At 47.9% G+C, this 16102-nt stretch overlaps 1 protein-coding gene across 11 annotated transcripts in view; it reads right to left on the bottom strand.

Annotated features, from left to right (window-relative positions):
* The window catches only part of SLC44A3 (solute carrier family 44 member 3), a 334651-nt gene that overhangs the window by 259264 nt on the left and 59285 nt on the right, over positions 1–16102 (bottom strand). For 10 of the 11 annotated variants that reach the window (XR_015254888.1, XR_015254889.1, XM_086717625.1 and 7 more), the window contains one exon: positions 2064–2180. The gene's annotated coding sequence lies outside the window, so the exon portion shown is untranslated. Of the gene's footprint in view, positions 1–2063; positions 2181–2959; positions 3121–16102 lie in introns of those variants that run through there. The other variant, XM_086717629.1, reaches the window with a different exon arrangement.

Here is a 16102-nt window from a genome sequence, read left to right as displayed (position 1 = left end):
ACTTACATATAACACCCAGTACTCATCCCAACAAGCGCCCTCCTTTATGCCCAGCCCCCATTTAGCCCATCCCCCCCCCCAACATCCCTCCAGCAACCCTCAGTTTGTTCCCTGTATTTAAGAGTCTCTTACGGCTTGCCTCCCTCTCTGTTTTTATCTTATTTTTCTGGGGCTCATTTCTAAAGAGGTATCTATCACCTTCCTTCCAGTTCAGCCGTCGCTCTGGTCCCAGGCACCAGCAGCCAGGCCCAGCAGGGAAAGCCAGGCAGCGGTGGTGAGGGAGGGCAATGCCAAGCCTGGCGGATGCAAGGTGACCGCACGCCGTCCAGCCCCAGGAATTGGATCACCTTGGGAAAGATTCTCCACCTTGGCTCTGTCTCAAAAGCCCTGTGCTACGCTTCCTTAAATAGCACTTGACAGAGACCAGCTCCATCCACTTCAAAGCCCTCTCCGTTTGCATTGCACGAATGACACATTCCTGTCGAAACTCATCCAGACTAACAGCTGCTAATTTCCTAGCAACGCTGCCCTAACAGTTCTGGCACGGCATGGAATTCATTCTGGCATAGCACTGGAAGTTTATATTTCTGAAAAAAAAAAAAAAACCTTTCAAAATCCTTTTCTCTGTTTCTGCCCGGCTACTCAATCTCCACCCCCAGGGACCATCTTTGACCAAGCTCAGTAGGTAGGCCCCTTCCGTCAGCAACTGGAAAGCCCTGTGTGATAGCGGTATTGCAAGCACTCTGCATAAATAATAGTACAGCTTGCATTACACTGAGCCACGTCAGGCTATTTCTTGACTTTATGGACTCATTAGTTTTCTGCCTCATGACAACTTTAGTAGGAAGCCTGGACAAGTCCATATAGGATTTAGAATCACATAATTTCAGGTAAAGGAAGGCAAGGAGGTCATGTCTTGTGCTCCAGTACCACGTGCCTGGTGTAGGCTCCACATAACGCTGGTCTGTGAAGGAGTTACAGGCGGCTGGGTGGGAAGGAAGTGAGGGGTGATTGACCGCTAATGTCTGCCATGGATGAGACAGAGTACAGGGGCCTGCCTCTTGGGTATTTGCCACGTCTGACCTACTGCCAACTTCTCATTTTACAACTGAGGGAACCGATGCTCAGAGAACTGAGGTGACTCCATCAAGATCATACCGACAGTGGGAAGCAGAGCCAGACCTAGAATCCAAGTGTCTGGATTTCCACCTGAGGATCGCTTTCAACATTTACTCTTCTTTGCTCTCATTCATAAAGTCTATAAAGGGCTGACTTCATAAGGCAAGGAAGGACCGGGGACCCGGCTGGCTCTGTGTAATGCCTGACACACGGCTCACGGTGATCCGTTGCCTCAGTGGTCCCAGCCTGGTTCCCACTCCGTCTGCTCCCTCCCAGCAGTTCTGTACTCCTCAAGCTATTGTGGACCTGGCAAGAAAAATGAGGGGCCCTCCCCAGGCAGAAATCTACAGTGATTCACAGGGGCCTGGGCTCCTGACCCAGAGCATGATGTTATTTCCTCCTGCCTGTAGCCATGTTGCCCTCAGAACTCTTTTTTTTTTTTAATTTTTTAAATCTTTATTTTTGAAAGAGAGAGAAAGCAAGTGCGAGCGGAGGAGGAACAGAGGGAGAGGGAGACACAGAATCAGAAGTGGGCTCCAGGCTCTGAGTCATCAGCACAGAGCCCGATGCAGGGCTCAAACTCACCAGGCAAGTTCATGACCTGAGCCCAAGTCAGAGGCTCAACCGACTGAGGCACCCAGGCGCCCCGCCCTCAGAATTCTTATCATCCCAGTTTGGATGGGCTCAAACTTGTGATAGTATGCACAGAACTCCTTGCATTTTTTTTCTCAGAGTGATGCTAACATACACCACAGTTACTTCTTTTAAAACTTAGCCTACATGTTTAAGAATAACTGATGTATTTGATGAGGAAATACATTCACATGTAGATGTTAGCAGAAAGGGAGAGAGGACCAGAAAGGCTCTTCTGTTTTTGTTTTAATTTATCATGAGATATCTTTCTTTTAAAAATAAAATAAGCTGTGGTTCAACCGATCACGTACCTTTTCCTTTGGCCCAGCAACTCTCTTTCCAATCTCCATGCCTGTCGTCACCTCCTCCTGAAACACTCTGCTCTTGCCAGGAAAACGCTCTTCTCCCCTTCAGTGTCTGAAGTCCTCCTTTGCGTTGGGGTAAGAAAAGAAAATTTGTTTAATTCAACAAACTTATTGAGTAACTACAAGATGTCAGGCATGTGCTTGGCACTCAAGATTTAGACATAAATGCAATGGGGCCCTGCCCTTGGGAAATTTAACTGAAACTTACAATGAGCCAGAGAAAAACCATGCTGAGCCTTGTGCCCCTTAAGCATCACCCTAAATCTGCTCTTTTGTGGTCATGCACTGTGTCCCTTTTGTTCTCCGCTTTGTCCCCAGCACCGATCACAGTGCCTGGCACATGGTGCTAGGAAAGACTGGTGACTCACTCAATCACTGATTCCTTACAATCACCCTACAAAGCAGGCAACATTTTTCTCCTCTTACAGATGAAGAACTGAAGTGGACAGGAGCTAAGGAGCCTCTCCCAAGGTCTCCTGATAGTGATGACTCAGTCACTTCTCTCTAAACCCTTTGCTTTTTCTCCTATATAGCACATCATACTGAGTCTTCTCATCTGTAAATTTGGAGGAGCAGACTGGATGATCTCATGGTATTTCATAGCTAATGCCAAAGTTGGTACTCGAATGCATACCTGGTTTCTCTAGGAGGCTTCTTATGTGTTTTATGTTACCATGCATTTTTCCTGCCCTCATAATACTATTGGCTCTTTGAGTTTAACCTTTCACTTTGTAACCTATTTGTAGCACCCCCAGAGCCGTATTCTATGCTCAAGGACTTCTTATTTTTTAAAGTTCATGGCTACGTGAACCTGCCTTATCTGGACTAAATAAATCACATACTTTACTTCCCGACATCAAGATTTTCTTTCCCAGTTTTCTCTCAAGGACAGCAGCCAGCTTTTGGTGCTTTGTGGCAGGCCTCAAAGAATCCCATGCCTTAAGATGGACAAAATATTTCTTGGATATGATAACTCTTGATTTTGAAGGGAAAAAAACAGACTTTAAAATTTTGTGGGATCATAAAAAGAAACAACTGTATTTCTATACACTAACAATGAAAAATCAAAAATGAAATTAAGATTTTCATTTGCCATAGTATCAAAAAGAATAAAATACTTAGAAACAAATTTAACAACAGAAGTGCAATACTGGCACGCTGAAAATTAAAACACGTTGTTGAGAAAACTGAAGACCTAAATACATAGGGAGATATCCCATGTCTGTAGACTGAATGACTTAACACTGTTAAGATGGCCACATTCCCTAAACTGATTCACAGATCACACACAATCCCTATCAAAAAGCTGACTTTTTTTTACAGAAATTGACAAACTGATACTAAAATGTACATATAAATGCAAGAGACCCAGAATAGCCAAAACAATCTTACAAAGAACAAAGTTAGAAGACTTATACTCCCTGATTTCAAAATTTCAGGGGTACCTGGGTGGCTTAGTCAGTTAAATGTCTGACTTTGGATTAGGTCATGATCTCACAGTTTGTGAGTTCAAGTCCTGTGTCAGGCTCTGTGTCGACAGCCTGGAGCCTGCTTTAGATTTTGTGTCTCCCTCTCTCTCTCTCTTGCTCTCTTTCTCTCTCTCTCTCCCTCCCTCCCTCTCTCTTTCTCAAAAATAAATAAAACATTAAAAAATTTTTTGAAAAAAATTTCAAAGTATAGGAATCAAGATATTGTAACACTAGAATAAAGATATATAGATCAGTAGAGTAGAATTGAGAATGTAGAAAGAAATTCTTATATTTGTGGTCAACTAATTTCGACAAGGGTGCTAAGACAATTCTATAGTTCTTTGCTTTGTAACAAATAGTTCTGGGACAAGTGGATATCACCATGCAAAAGAATGATGTTGGACTCCTAGCTCACCTCATGTATCAAAATTAATTCAAAATGGACCAAAGACCTAAACATAAGAACTAACGCTATAAAACTCTTAGAAGAAAATAGAGGTATAAATTGTCATGACCTTGAATTGGGCAACAATTTCTTACATGTGACACCAAAAGCATAAGCAGCCAAAGGCAAAAAATATACAGGTTGGATTTCATCAAAATTGAAAACTTCTGTGCTTCAAATGACACCATGAAGAAACTAAAAAGAAAAGCCACAGCATGGGAGAAAATATTAGCAAATTATATATCTGATACGGGTCCAGTATCCAGAATATATAAAGAGTACTTAACAACTCAAGAATAAAAAGACAAAAAACACATTCACTATACTTTTCTGAGTTGTCCTACATGCAAGTCCAGGCTTTTAATGTTGTCTGTCTTCTATGCTGTTCCTGTAAGATTTCTATGAAAATACATTAAACTATAAAAAAAGGCAAAACAAACACAACTTTAAAATGGTAAAGGATTTGAATAGCCATTTCTCATAATAAGATGAGCAAATGCTTAATAAGCATGTGAAAAGATATTCAACATCATTAAGCATTAGGGAAATATAAATCAAAACGATAATAAGATGTCACTCTGTACAGCCTAGGATGGCTATAAAAGAAAAAGACAGCTAATAACAAGAATAGTGAGGATGACGAGGAATTGGAACCCTCCTTCACTGCTGGTAGGTATGTAAAATAGTGCTCAAAAAGTTCAACACGGAGCTACCACATGACCCAGCATTTCTACTCCTAGGGGTGTGTGTATACATACACACATGAAAACATTTAAATGTGCAAAACCTTGTACATGAACGTTCATAGCAGTATTAGTCATAATAGCCAGGAGGTGGGAATAACTCAATATTCATCAAGTAAGGAATGGATAAACGAAGGATGCATATACATGCAATGGAATACTATTTGGCAATCAAAAGGAATGAAGCACTGATTCATGTTACAACAATCGATGACCCTTGAGCATGTTATGCCAAGTGAAAGAATCCATCCACAAAGACCACACATTACACGATTCCATTTATATGACATATCCAGAATAGGCAAATCTACAGAAGCAGACAATAGGACAGTGCTTGCCAGGGGCTGGAAGGAGAAACAATGGGGTGACTGAGAATAGGCACCGGTTTTTTTTTTTGGGGGGGGGTTGGTGATGAAAATATTCCGGAATTGAAAAGTTGTAATAGTTGTACAACTCTGAAAGTGGCGAATACTCTGATCTATAAATTATACCTCAATAAAGCTGTTTAAAATAATGCTTGTGGGAAATTCAATAGGAAAATGAGACAGGCCAACCAAAAATCCCATTCTTAGCACCTGGGAGGCTCCCCACCACTGCTGTGGCAACAGTCACACCCATAGAGCTCTGAACGTATGGATTTTCAAAGGCTGTCTTACCCACTTAGCTGGTGATTCTTCAACCTCTCTATAATATCCTTACCAGGTGATTACCTAGCTTATACTTGACTAGGCTGTCTTCCCCACTCTCCAAGCTTTTATTGAATGTCTACTATGCACTCAGCTCTGGGATAAGCATTGAGAATAGATTTTGCGTTGTTGTCTCTTCAAAGGAACAAACGTTTATTTGAATATTTGTAATGTATCAAGCATTTTACCAGTTCCTATTCATTTGTGTTTATTTGTACCTCTTTTAGTTGGAGTTCTCCCAGAAACAGATCCTGAGACAAAGACTCAAGCGGAAATAGTTTTTTTGGCCAGTGCGGCTAATACTTGCAGGGGAGTGAGAAAGGGATCCAGGGAAGGAAAGGAAGCCAAGAAATCAGCTACCATAGTGAGCTACTAAAGCTTCCACCTAAAGGGAAACTCTGGGGAAAGGTATAAAACTGTCTGGAAAATGTATTCCACCCAAGGGCCAGGTTGCTGGAATGTTTGTAAGGCTGATTCCAGAGTCCAGTTGAGCATATGCAGGGCATATGTTAATTTCTCAGCACCTCTGGCTGCCTAAAGGAAGCACAAATTACGCATCCTTCCCCAGATCTGAACTGGGAGATGGGTGAAAGAGCCCGCTGGCACAAATGCAGATTTGGGCAACTGGTAGTTAAGAGAGAGAGAGAGAGAGAGAGAGCGCGCGCGCAAGAGTGCAAGTTGGGGAGGGGCAGAGAGGGAATCTCAAATAGGCTCCATGGACCAGATATGGTCCCACAACAGTGAGATCATGACTTGAGCCAAAATCAAGAGTGGGACCCTTAACTGACTGAGCCACCCAGGGGCCCCATAGAGTGTGTGACCCTTGATCTCGAGGTTGAAAGGGTTGGGTTACGTTGGATGTACAGATTACTCAAAAATAATAAAATCTTTTAAAAAGATAGGATTAGAGGCAAAGTCTTGGAGCATAGGGTTATGACAGCTTCTGTGGCGGGCAGCATGGCTCTCCTGGGGCCACAGCTTGGGCCTGGGGACATGCTGACAAGGGGGAGAATCCCAGCCTTGAGGTTTCCTAAAGGACTCTGCTAGAACTCTGTCCTGGAAGTGGGTCTTGCCCTGCCTCACTGCCAGGTTGGGCAGCGCTCTCACCGACACCACAAGGGAAGTGACAGCAAGTCTGACCTCCTCTGGCCCCCTCTCCCAGCCCCTGCTTCTCCTTGGCTCATTCTGCCATTGTGGCTGCTGTCACAATCTCTGCCGAGGGAGTCCTTCGGATGCTGCGCTTGGGGGTGGCAGGGGTTGTAAGCAGGATGCTTTCTGCTACCCTTGCCTATAGAATCACTAAAATCTCAGGAATTATCCACCACTTCCCCTCTCCAGGGCCACCTAATAATGACGCAGGGCCACCGGGAGCCTCCAATATGCATGCACTGCCCCCCCTCCCTGGCTTGTCACAGGTGGGAGGTAGTGTTACGAGGTTTCCATGCCTGACCAAAGAAACGGAGTCTCAAATTCAAGTCAGTAAAAGGGCTGGAATCAGCAACCAGGTCTTTGGACTTAATCCAGAGGTCTTTCTGGGGTAGGAAACGTCCTGTTTTTTCACCCCTCAAATAACTGTGACAAAATCATGATGCAAGGCTAGGGCTCCACATCCAAACGAAAGAAACCGCTCCTACCAATTTGGAAACGTGACTGCATTTGGCTTCCATCTGCAAGGCCTTGCTATTCAAACATTCAGAAATATAGGTGATTATTGTTCCCATTATGATAGTAATAATGTTCATTCTAGAAAACGTGTTTAGAGAGCGGATTTGTGGATTTTTGTGTTTCCAAGGTAGAGACTTTGGACCATCCCTGGGGGAAAGTGACCTCATCTTAAAGGAATGAATGCTCCTGGAAAAGAGTTGTGTCAAGGTCCCAGCGGTTTTGTGTTTCTAAGAGAGGACTGGACCCTTTCCACTCTCCAAGAGGGTAAATAAGTTTTTACGCTTGATTTTCTGACTTAACAGGCCATCGTGTTCTTTCCAACAAGCTGTTAAGCTTTATTGCATAAGAGAAGAGAGACAATGAGAGTCATTGTGCCCAAGAACTGAAGGGGGTGGGGGGGGGGGGGTAGCAGTGCTCCAGGGCCAGGGGCCTCAGCTGCCTGGACACCAACCCTGAGGGCGGCCTGAAGGAAGGTTTGGTGCCCTCAAGGTGCCCTGGTGATGGGATGGGGGATAGGGAGCACTAGCAGAAACATTCTCCTGTCCCAGGAGCTTTGCTGGACCTGTGCCTGCCCCTGCCCCAGGGCCAACCTAAACTGTGGGGGCCCACTAATGAGGGTGAGTACCCAAGTGACTGATGGAAACGCGAGAAGCTGCACAAAAGCCTCTTTCTACTCCCAGGACACCTATAGGGCCCAGGGAACCAGCTCTTAGCATGGGGGCCGATCCTCATTTTTATATCTAGAGGCGGTACAAGAGCTGCTGGTGCATCTCAAGCTGGGAAGCCAGGGACTAGACACCAGTGCTGCGATACACAGGAAAGTTGTACGAAATGCATGCTTCCCCATCCCAGTAAGCACAGTTAATGGTGCTGGAGCCCCAGTGTCTGCAGAGCCCTTCCACCACCAACCCTCCAGGCAGGTCAGGAGGGGTCGGCTCTAGCTCCCTCCTCCTCCACACCTGTACCAATGCAGCCTTTAACCAGAAGATTCCACCCGGAGAAAGGTGAGCCTTAATGCTCAGGAACGCTGTGACAACATTCACCTCCTTCCTTGTTCCCAAAGTCGGCAACATCTCCAGCACCAGAAACCGGTTAAAACTGCCTGGAATTTTGAAATTCGGGCACTTACTGCAGAAGATGCTTATCAGTGGAAAGAGTAAGTCCTGGTGTCAGCTGATGCACACGTGTGGCAGCTCGGAGGGGGGGTTCAGAGCCCCTTTACCTCTAGGGGTGAATGCAGGGCACGTGCTCCTCCAGTCGCCCCTGCTCGGGGCCTAAGAGGGATTGAATGCCTTTTGTGGGGCCTTCCAGACATGACGAAAGTCCAGCAGTCCCTTGGCCACAGCCTCCCAGTTCACAGTAAGCCTCCCCCAACCCCCGGAGGCAAGGCAATGGAATGTGGCTGAATCTTAGCTTGGGTGACCTGGGACTCACGTGTATTTTTAATTAAACTGAATTCAGTAATGCATAAGTCACATGTGTTAGGAGAATAATGATCCCCCCAAAGTTGCCCACGTCGTCATCCCCAGAACCTGTGACTATGTTAGGTCACATGACAAAGGGGAAACGAGATTACAGATGAAATTAAGGTTGCTAACCAATTCACTCTAAGATTGAGAGATTAGCCCGGATTATCTAGGCGAGCCTGATATAACATCAAGGGTGCTTAACAATGGAAGAGAAAGGCAAGGGGAGAGGTTGAAGTGACGTCATGTGAGGACTCCGTGTAACTCTGCTGACATCTTGATTTCAGCGCAATGAAACCCATGTTGGACTTTTAGCCTACAGAACCATAAGGTGATAAAGTTGTTATAGTCAGTCGCTAAGTCCGCGGTAACTTGATACAGCAGCAATAGGAAACTAATATGCTATGTATTAGCCGGTTGAGAAACAGGTGTCAGGGCGTTGAGGAATGCTTCAGCGTTTTCAGAACTCTGCTGCAAACAAGGCCTCCATTCTTGCTCCGTTTTCTGGGTTTCTCCAGATCGTGTGTTTCAAGAAGAAAATATGTCCTTAAAGCCCCTAGAATTCATGGCTGCAAAAATAGTTTGAGGAGCCTCAACTAAGTGGAAAACAAATATAATAAGGTGCATTTCCCCAGTCACCACCTTTGCCCGTCCAGCCCAGTCTGGGTCAAAATTCCAATCTCAGATCCAGCATAAGCCTCTCCTTCCCTCTCTCCCTGAGAAAGCCCCGGAACTGAGGCCCCTTGGCGACAGCCATACCTCCATCTGGCCAGCATTAGTCTGCGCTGTTAACCTCTTCTCTGGGTGGGTATTGCCTCACTTGGCCACTTGGCTTGTTGTCAAGCAACTACCAAGCGGCCTCCGCAGCCCTCTGCCCAGGCTGCTCCCACAGGCCTTCTGCCTTGGGAAATCTCGAGGTTTTGACCTAAAAGTTTTATGGGTGCCTGCAAACAACAGGAACATCAGTTGTGCTCCCGCAAGAACTTTCTGAGTCCTGCCACGTTCTGATCCACGCAGATGGCCCTTCAGTCTTAGAGCACATCTGGCTCTCCACCTCACTTCGGGGAGGAAGTAACCTTCCCCAGTGAACACTGCACTGGCCGAAACTTGCCCTCTTTCTCTCTCCTTCCTCAGGTCTCTAATTATATTGCAGAAGGGAGTGGGGTGAAAGTTACAGGGAGTCAGCCTCTTGTTAAGCATGGAGTGAGTGGTCTGGCCCTTCCTTAGAATGAGGGGCTCCGAGCACTCCTGTTGTCCAATAGAGCATGGGCCTCCATTTTCCGGCTTAACTTCCGGTTCCAGCTGCTTTTCAAAAATCCTTTCTAGAAATCTTTTTGGTCAGTTTTAACAACCACCCCAATGATTAACACAGAGGATCTGAAACACAGCTCTCTGTGAGTGGGGATTGTGAGAGTTAGATTTCAGCACCACAGAAGTGAGAAAAGAACCAAAGAGTTTTACTAAATACCATAAACTAATAGCTGGGGTGGAGAGAAGCTAGGCCCACGAGCCTTAGGCCCCTACCAGGAAACATCCCTTCCCATTCTCTGAACTTCAGGCTGCTAAGAAATTGTGACTCTGGGTGGCGCCTAGGGCTTCTGCCTGTGACCCAGCTCCTCAGGCCTCGCTGGTTACAGGGTGTGGAAGAGGCCACATTAAAAGTAATGCGTACCCGCTTGTACCCTCTCACCCGCTCCTACAAGGCTTCCTCCCAGTAACCACCTCTCAGTCCCAGGGGTCTGTGTCCCCAGGGGGTGCTCGCTTGGTGGGGGTGGGGAGCACCTTGGATGCACAGTTACTGTTCTGAGTGCTGCTCTCTCATGGGCTGGAGAAGTGAGTGGTCTGTGGAAAGAGGTGAGAAAGTGCTCCATTCCCTTCCTCATGCACTGGTAGAGTTCCAAAGTAGTGCTACCTGGGCCCGTAATCTTACAGATGCTTTAGGTTTCATTTCACCCAATATTTTGCACTTACAATATTCGAAGCAGTTTGCAAGCATGAACTCACACGACTTCATAGCAACTCTCTGAGCTAGGAACCACACATATATGGCTATTTGCTAGAGGCGGCCGCCCTTGAAGGGTTAGGTAACTTGCCCGAAGTCACTCTGTGAGTGGTGGGACGGGGCTAGAATTTTTTTTTAAACGTGTGGTTTACTCCCAGCCCTTGTCTCCCTGTGGCCCAGTAACAAGTCTGAGAAGCCAGGCTGAGGATAGAATCATGCCTGGCCTCTAACACCTAACGCTCTGCTCCCAGCTTGGCTCACTGCACCGGCTCTCTCCCTGGAATGAGTTCTCCGGAAGGCTCCTGTACTCCTTAAAAATAGACCACTCTCAGGCAGCCCAAGCTGCACCAGAGAGGCCCAGATTCCCAGCAGAGGAGGAAAATGCTTGGGCTTTGCTGGGTGTGGCCCCCTGAATCTGATACAGAATTTGAGGTCGAACACTAACTGCTTTCTTCCCAGGCAGGATCTTTGGAGAATGACCGGTTTTTCTGGTCCGCGGCTGCTCCCTTCTCAAACTAAAGAGGCTATGTTGGCCTGAAGAAGAAGAGCATCACGGCCTCGGCAGGTCGGGCTGGATGTAAGTGCTTATGATCTCTGAGCTGGAGGAGACTCACCTCAGAAAGGTCCCTCGGCTGGTCCGCCTGCTCTGCTCTAGGGCAGAGGCCCAACCACGGAGCGAGTGATTGGTCAACAGGGGAAAACTTACCTTTCCTTTGCCCTGTGAGTGCTCCTGATTAAAAAACTCAGGTGTGATGCAGTTGAAAAGTGAGAGCGTTGGAAAGACACCTGGCAGGTTTCAATCTACCCTTGGTGTGAGGATGAAGGGGCCTTACACCTGAATGTTTCCTTCCCCACATTCAGAGCCTGGGGAAGGAGGAGCTGCTGGTTTGTCCCAGGTCCCCATCTGCCTGCCAGCCCCAGGCCTCAGTGTGTGCACGCACGGGGCATCGGGGCTTCACAGACTCCACCAGCAGGAGGGCAGCTGGCCAAGCACCCAGCTATTTATACAAACAAAAGCTGGGGCGCTGAGGTGAAGACAGCCTCCCTCCTCAGCCCTCCCTTCCCGCCAGGGTTTGGGCTGATTTCCTTCAAGGCTAATAAACAGCTCATAAATACTAACAAGCTCCTTGGCATGCAGGAGCAGGCCCAGTCACTTCCCAAGTGAACTTGGGCCAAGTGTAGCCACCCCCCCCCCCCCCACCCCATGCAGACTGAGGGTTTTGCTAGCCCCTGTCGAGTCTGGATGGGGGAGCCAGGCAGGATGGCTCACTGCTGTTCCCAGGAAGCTGGCTCATGACAGCCATACTGGGCATCTCACAGACCCGTTTCACCGTCACAGAAACTTCCCTCTGACAGGCAGGCACGAACACTGAACCCACCCCAATACTCAGAATGTGGAGCAGCTTCCAGAAGGTCCAAGATCAGTCCCTGGTCTCAGAACATTTACATAATGCTGAAAAGCAGGAACCAGACCATTCCTACCCAGCAGCTGCCCCCACCACCACCCCACAAAAGCTGTGTGTTGAGTTGGTGTAAGAATTGTGCAGGTGACACTCTGAGCTTGTGCTCAGGCCAGCCAAGGACCGAGGAAGCATCATTATGTATGTGTGAGGTTAATTCAAACCCACATCCCTGAGCACCTACATTTTCATAAAGACAGAGAGCTGTAGGAGACAACACGTCTGCCCCCGCTTCCCCTGCTGGGAAGAGGCTGAGAGGTCAACACCAGTGGAGCTCCATTCCTCTTGCCGGGGTTGGGTATTAATTTGGCCATTCCCATGCAGCCAGCTGGGGTTCCTCTCAGCCTCAGAATGTTTGGCCTCCATCTCTGTGTGGCGTCTCCAGGCCCAGGCCTGGGTGGGTGAGGCAGCCACTGGGATGCCTCAGCCACATCCAGCCATGTTCCCCCTTCCACGGGCCTGTGTGCTCTGTGAACCTGCCTGAGGGATTTCTCTGCGGGAAGGTGCTCGGCCTCCAGGCAGGGCAGGCCGGGCTTGCTGGGAGTTTGTGCCCCCCACCAGGGATGGAGAGAACTGGCAGGCACCTCTCCCAGCTTCCTGGCCCCGTGCATGGGATGGGGAGGGGGCAAGGCCAGGCAGACTCCACACCATTTCCCAGACGCCCCCCAGTAGGAATGAGAGTGTGGTAACCTGCTCGTTCAATGCACTCTGAATGTGCTTCCTTCCCTCGTCAGCCCACTTAAACCCGCAGAGGGATGATCAGTGTTAGAAAGAAAGAGGAGGGGCTTCTGGGTGGCTCAGTCAGTTGAGCGTCCAACCCTTGATTTCAGTTCAGGTCATGATCTCAGGGTCATGGGATTGAGCCCACATCAGACTCCACACTGAGCATGGAGCCTGACTAAGATTCTCTCTCTCTCCCTCTGTCCCTCTCCCCCATTCATTCTCTCTCTCTCTCAAACAAATAAAAATGAGGGGAAAAAAAGAGGGAACATTGAAGAGACAGTGCTTCCTTTAGGATGCTATCAAGCCCAAATCCAGGAGAAGAGCAGACCGCAATGAATATGGGAGGAGTGGGCTCTTACCGCCATCTTGGGTTAGTAATTATGTCTATCTCAGCAACCACAGGCTTTGAGGCCCTTGGGGACACAACTAAGGCACATCCATCATTCCTTCTATGGTGCCTGGCACAGGTGTGGTGTTCAGTAGGTTCCCGATAAGTGCTGTACTAGGCAGAGCGCCCCCACGGAAGCTCACTGAGAGGGGCTCTTCAAAGACACCCCCCACACACACCTCATGAGAGAGAAGGGCTCTTCGACTTTCCATCCATCTGAAGCCGCTAAGGAGAAACCGTTCAGGCACTGGGCCATCCCATTTCTCTCTAGCACTGGAGGAGTCAACTTCTACCGCAGGGCTCATGAGCGGCCTAGGACTCCTTGGGTGAGAACTGTGAGGTCGTCTTCAGAGGAGAAGCTTGGAGCTAGGCCTGGCCTCCGGGGCACAAGGCCAAGCCGTAAAGTGAACGTTGCCCTGTCCCTATAACTGCAAACAGGATGTGCAGGGCCCCTTTACGTGCCATTTCTACAAGGCTCACCTTGGACACTGCTCCCACAATGTCATAAAATTTGGTTATGGCATTTGTTTCTTGCCCATAACTGGAGAGAACCAGGAATATGTTGAAAACTCCTGCTTAGATCTGAGCTTGGGAACAAGCTTGAGGGGTGCTGTTTCATATAACCCTACTGAAAAATTCCCTCATAAAGAAGGAAAGAGGAAAAAAACCTGCCGGCCCTGGAAATGAAATCAAATGATATTTGTCACCCACGGGTCTCAGACAGCTGGTCCCCAGAGACTCCCCGTTACTGCCTTGAGGTCTCAGAGTCTATACATGCTGCTGGGTTAGTAAGCGTGGACTAAGACCTGGGAGAAACTGACGAACCACCGCGTCTGGGCTTTTCACTTCCGTGGCCTGAGTCATGCCAAGCAGGCTTACCTCCTCTCCCCGAGCAATGCAGAGAAATGTGGAGGGTGTGCAGATCTGGGTGTGGTGTTGCTGGGACGTGGCCAGCCCCCACATTCTCTGGCTGCAGACCAACCTGACCAACTCACACAGGTAGCGCCCTCGTGTTCTTGGCCAAGGAAGCACCAAATGGAAGTGGAGGGGGGCGGGTGGGAAGGGAGGCTAGTCAGACCCCTCTGCCCAGGAACTAAAAGTTTGCTAGGAAATGGCTTCAAATGTCGCAGATGGTATAGTCCAGGAGGGTCACAGTCCCCGCTGGACTTGGCCCCTGGGAAGTATTCAATATCTGCCACCTTTATTACTATGTTTCTACAACTAAACTGTACATCCCTTGAGGGCAGAGGCTAATTCTCACAGTACTTAGTTATTTTCCACAGGGCCTTGCAACTAACATATACCCAAGAATGTGCTGATCTTTGATCTTCCATTGTGGAGGACAATTTCCTTCAGGAAAGAAAAAGCAGTGAATTCATGAAACTTAGTACAGACCATGAAAAAGTCTCTTCCTCCAATAAAATTATTTTCAATTGCATGTTTTAAAATAATTAACCACGGGGCGCCTGGGTGGCTCAGTCAGTTAAGCGTCCGACTTCAGCTCAGGTCACGATCTTGTGGTCTGTGAGTTTGAGCCCCGCGTCAGGCTCTGGGCTAATGGCTCAGAGCCTGGAGCCTGCTTCGGATTCTGTGTCTCCCTCTCTCTGACCCTCCCCCGTTCATGCTCTGTCTCAAAAATAAATAATCGTTTAAAAAAATTAAAAAATAATAATAAAATAAAATAACGACAATGTCCATACCTATAGTTCATCTTGGAGTATTCGGACAGGGATAACAGTTGAAAGCTGAGATAAGCAAAGCAAACCAAATATAATCTAGAGACAACTACCACAAATTTTCAGCCTGTTTGGGTGAACATCACGATGGGTCTTTAAGGGAGCATGCAGAATTATACTCTAAGAAAATAAACCTTACCCTAAGGCCTGACTCTTCGCAGACAAAATGGTCCAGACAGGCAGATTCCCTGCCTGCCCCACAGAGGCACCCGGGGCTGCTTGTAAGTGATGGCTGGGCAGATCATGGCGGGCAAGCGAGTGCTCTGTGTCACTCTATCTCAGCTCCAGGGAGGATTTGGCATCACCATGGTCAGCCAAGCAAAGACCCCTTCTGCTCTCACGTGCCCTCACACTATGTCTTGGTGTATAGTGGAAAGGGGGCTGGATGCAGGTTTAAGAGGTGGCCTGTGTTCATGTTCTAGCCCTGCCTCTTCCTAGCTGTGTGACCTTAGTGAACTCACTCAACCTCTCTGGGCCTCACTCATCAAGGCTGTAGACCTATAGATTTATGGATGGCAATGTCTATACAACAAAGGGGTCAGGACCAGCCAGTCTGTGGGGCCAGTTCCAGCTCTAAATCCTGGCATCCTCTGAGACGTGGAAGAGCAGGATTAGAGGGGGCAGCCTGGCTGCTGCCAGCCCAGGGCAGGTGGGTTCTGGTGCCCGAGCGCCTTCAGAGACTGCATCCACATTCTTTTTCCTGCTACTCCTAGGACGTACACACAAAGGCACATCTCATAGTACCACTCCTGGTGTAGACGGCAAACATGAATTTGGATCACTTAAGAAATTAGTATTTGCTGAGAACCTTCTGCAGAACAATGGGCTAAGGGGTCATGTTGTGAGGGGCATGATGGACACAAGAAGACCCTTGACCTCGAGAAGTTCAGGGTCCAAACGCCAGCTCTGTCTGCAGCAGGCCATGCGGCCCTAGGCACACTACAACCTCTCTAAGTGCACTTTCTCGTCTGTAAGACAAGGATCGTAAAACCTATGTTGCTTGTTGTAAGAATTAGAGAGGATATGCGTAAAGCATGTTGGACTGTTTCTAGGATTGGATTGTTAAGAAATAGATATGTGGTAAGCTCTTAGCATGGGGCCTAGCACCTGCTGGCTTTGAAATGAATGGTCATTACCGTAGTTAATATAGTTCATCATCATCTCCGGTACGGGTGACATTAATAATGCTTCTTGGAAGACGG

The sequence above is a fragment of the Puma concolor genome, chromosome C1 (assembly GCF_028749965.1).
Source record: "Puma concolor isolate L17-30 chromosome C1, mPumCon1.1.hap2, whole genome shotgun sequence".
Classification (NCBI taxonomy): domain Eukaryota; kingdom Metazoa; phylum Chordata; class Mammalia; order Carnivora; family Felidae; genus Puma; species Puma concolor.
The sequence above is the reverse complement of the archived record's forward strand: the minus strand, read 5'-3'. Positions and strand labels throughout refer to the sequence as shown.